Source organism: Lipotes vexillifer, unplaced genomic scaffold (genome assembly GCF_000442215.2).
Source record: "Lipotes vexillifer unplaced genomic scaffold, Lipotes_vexillifer_v1.1 scaffold70, whole genome shotgun sequence".
Taxonomy (NCBI): domain Eukaryota; kingdom Metazoa; phylum Chordata; class Mammalia; order Artiodactyla; family Lipotidae; genus Lipotes; species Lipotes vexillifer.
In genome coordinates, this window is record NW_006789896.1 from 2,019,568 (window position 1) to 2,023,588 (window position 4,021).

The 4,021-nt window shown below is 39.9% G+C and overlaps 1 pseudogene; it reads right to left on the reverse strand.

The window, feature by feature from the left end:
- Positions 1-200: 200 nt before the first annotated feature.
- On the reverse strand, positions 201-1,334 carry LOC103073327 (TBC1 domain family member 14 pseudogene; annotated as a pseudogene).
- Positions 1,335-4,021: the final 2,687 nt, after the last annotated feature.

Sequence of the window (4,021 nt, forward strand, 5' to 3'; positions counted from 1 at the left end):
CCTCAGCTATGAGCTCTCACCTCCAAAACCTTGTTCCCGGCGAGAATTCAGTGGCGTCGGAACAGTCTCAGGGTTTGGGACAGAAGCAAGAAACGCCGAGAGTCCCAAAGGCTTGCTCCCAAGATTTGTGTATGGTGCAGACAAATCGGCTTTATTTAAGGGACTGAGCCTTGTTTCAGATGACGTTCGGACTTTACCTTCTAGAAGTAAGCCTTTTGTCTCCAATCAATTAGGTAGATGTTTGGAGTTAAGTTGTTTTTCTTGAGCAAATAATTTTGTTGTTTATTTATTTATTTGCGGTACGCGGGCCTCTCAGTGTTGTGGCCTCTCCCGTTGCAGAGCACAGGCTCCGGACGCGCAGGCTCAGCGGCCGTGGCTCACGGGCCCAGCCGCTCTGTGGCATGTGGGATCTTCCCGGACCGGGGCACGAACCCGTGTCCCCTGCATCAGCCTGCGCCACCAGGGAAGCCCATGAGCAAATAATTTTGGCAAATTTTCTTCAACAAATACCTCAAATGCAGAAGAATAAGTCAACATAAGGCCATGGTCCACTTGGAAAAAAGCCATCTGACAGGGTTTATTCAAAAGATTAGAAAAAGCAATGAAGGCATCTACAGTAAGTTCAAGATCAACACGGCTGCTATGAAGGCCATGCCCTGAACATAACCCACATCCAGTCGGTAACAAGTGTAAGCTCCAAAATACTGTGCAACATGTTGTGATACGGGCCACCTTGCTGGAAAATGCAGAGATTAGGGAATGTTCTGGAAATGTCTAGTTTAATAAACTCCAGACTGGCTTCTCTGTCTGCTGCTGAAAAACCAGCATCTTCATTCTCTACTTCAGAGCCTCCCATACTAAAGGACAACCCCTGCTCCTTGGCTTGGGCAAGACAGATGTCAAAGAGCTCCTGGGTGATGTTTAACTCATTGCCAATGGCTAAGCTCCAGACTTTGCCTCTCACACTGGGAGGAATTCCCTGCCACCATCAATCTCTAACTTTTCCTAGAGTACCGCATTGTTTCCTGGTTAGGCAAAATCTCATTATTCCAAATGAGGATGGCATTTCCAATACTTTCTTCTAATCTGCGTCTTTCTTCCAGCTGCTTTTTCCTTCTCTGGGCTGCTTTCAACTCTCATTTTTTGGCCTGAACCACCATTTCTTCATACTGTTGCGTGTGTTACTGAGCTTCTTCAGCTGGCTTTGCTGAGAGATTTGCTGGTCTGTCTTCCAGGATGAGTGTGATGGTGGAGAGAGGCCCAAAGTCAATATTCTTCCTCACATTCTGCTTTGGTGAGGGTGGCCTGCTAGGTTGTCCAGGCTTGTTTTCATATTCTAAAAACGCCGAGGGGCTCAGAGGCGTGCGGCCGGCGGCTCCAGGCCCGAGTCAGCGAGCGAGTGGGGCTCCGTGGCGGGACCCTGGGCTTGGCTCTGGCGGCCAGGTGGGGCGAGGAATTACTATTTAAATCATAATCTAATATTCTCTTCCACCTGAAACTTTTTGCCATCTGAAATATCTCTTGATAGAAAAGGTATGTATCTTGTTTCTTTCTTTTCCCTGAATGTAAATAGTGTTATATTTAAGATTACTATCAGGTTTTCATTTGAATTCCCTGAATGTATAGCAGGGACTTTTGATTCTTTATTACTAGATATTTTATTTCTCTCTAGTTGTTGCTGCTTATGGAGTATTATGGGGAGAGAAGAGGGGAGGATTGATTTGTGAAAGATAGGTTGTCTTGGCTAGACAAGTCATGTGTTGGTCAAGTTGTTTGAGGGTGATCTGCTAATGTAGAAAGATTTCATTGTAGTTTTATATTTTATTGAATTTAATTATACACACAGGGCAAATGAAAGGTGTAATGCAGTTGATGTTGTGGTGTTTCATTCAATGTGATGGACATTTTATACGTACACTGAAAATATTGGGGAGAGGATTTTAAATCTGTCTACTTTTGATCATCTATGAATTCTACACAGAACTACGGTATAGTTAATCGTTTAAAATTCTAGATTTGTTTTGCTCTATTGAATTTGATTGAGTTATATTTGAGATTTAAAAGTTAGAATGGAGCTTCCCTGGTGGCGCAGTGGTTAAGAATCCGCCTGCAAATGCAGGGGACACGGGTTCGAGTCCTGGCCTGGGAAGATCCCATATGCCACGGAGCGTGTGTGTGTGTGTGTGTGTGTGTGTGTGTGTGTGTGTGTGTATCCAGATCAAGATATAAAACATTTTCAGGGATTTCCCTGGCATTCCAGTGGTTAAGAATCCATGCTTCCAATGCAGGGGGCGTGCCCTGGTTGGGAAACTAAGATCCCACATACCACCATATTTGCAAACGAAGCAACTGACAAGGGCTTAATTTCCAAAATATACAAACAGCTCATACAGCTCAATAACAAAACAACAACCCAATCAAAAAATGGGCAGAAGACCTAAATAGACATTTCTCCAAAGAAGACATACAGATGGCCAACAGGCATATGAAAAATGCTCAACATTGCTAATTATTAGAAAATGCAAATCAAAACTACAGTGAGGTGTCTATCACCTCACACCTGCCAGAATGGCCATCATCAAAAAATCTACAAAGAATGAATGCTGGAGAGGGTGGAGGGAAAAGGGAACCCTCCTACACTGTTGGTGGGAATGTAAATTGGTGAAGCCACTATGGAGAACAGTATGGAAGTTCCTTGAAAAACTAAAAATAGAGCTACCATATGATCCAGCAATCCCACTCCTGGGGCATATATCCGGAGAAAACCATACTTAGAAAAGATACATGCACCGCAGTATTCATTGCAGTACTATTTACAATAGCCAATACGTGGAAGCAACCTAAGTATCCATCAACAGATGAATGGATAAAGAAGGTGTGGTATATATGTACAATGGAATATTACTCAGCCATAAAAACATGAAATAATGCCATTTACAGCAACATGGATGGATGTAAAGATATCACACTAGTGTGGAGTGAGTCAGAGAAGGACAAATAGCATATGATATCACTTATATGTGGAATCTTAAAATGTGATACAAATGAGCTTATTTACAAAACAGAAACAGACTCACAGACAGAAAAACTTATGGTTATCAAGTGGGAAAGCGGGAAGAGGGATAAATTAGGAGTTCGGGATTAACAGATACATGCTGCTGTATATAAAACAGATAAACAAGGACCTACTGTAGAGTAACGGAACTATATTCAATGTCTTATAACAACCTATAATGGAAAAGAATCTGAAAAAAAAAATATATGAAATATATATATGTAAAGAATATATATATGTAAAGAATATATATATGTAAAGAATATATATATGTAAAGAGTATATGTAAAGAATATATATCTACACATATATATAGAATATATATATATATATATATATATATATATATATATTTAAGGACCATGTCAAAAAAGATAATGAGAGAAGGAGAGCTGTATGTGATGGTTTGATGACTGTTCAGCAATATTCACTCTCCTCTCTTCCCCCTCTTTCTCCATGTGGGCAGAGTATCCTTCTTAGACCCTGAAAGGCCTGCGTAACTCAAAAAAAAAAAAAAAAAAAACCTGTAGTACCAAGAAACCAAGAAAAAAATTTTTTTCAGCTACTGTATATTTACTTCATATAAATGTCTTGTGAATATTTTACATCATGAATTTAAATTTTCTGTTCTGTGGAGATATTTTTACACTTTAAAAATTATTTTAAACATATTAAACATGGTTACTGTATAATCTGTGTTTGATAATTCTAAAAAATGAACTCGTAGGTTTGTTTTTGCTGGTTTTTTCTGTAATGCATAGTTTGTTCCATCAGGTAACATTTGTGTTCATTGCAGTCTGGCTTTTTTCAGTGTGACTAGTCTCATACAACTAAAAAAAATTTTTTTTATTGGCGTATAATTGCTTTACAATGTTGGGTTAGTTTCTGCTGTACAATGCAGTGAATCAGCTATATGTATACCTATATTCCCTCCCTCTTTGACCTCCCTCTTCCCACCCCATCCCA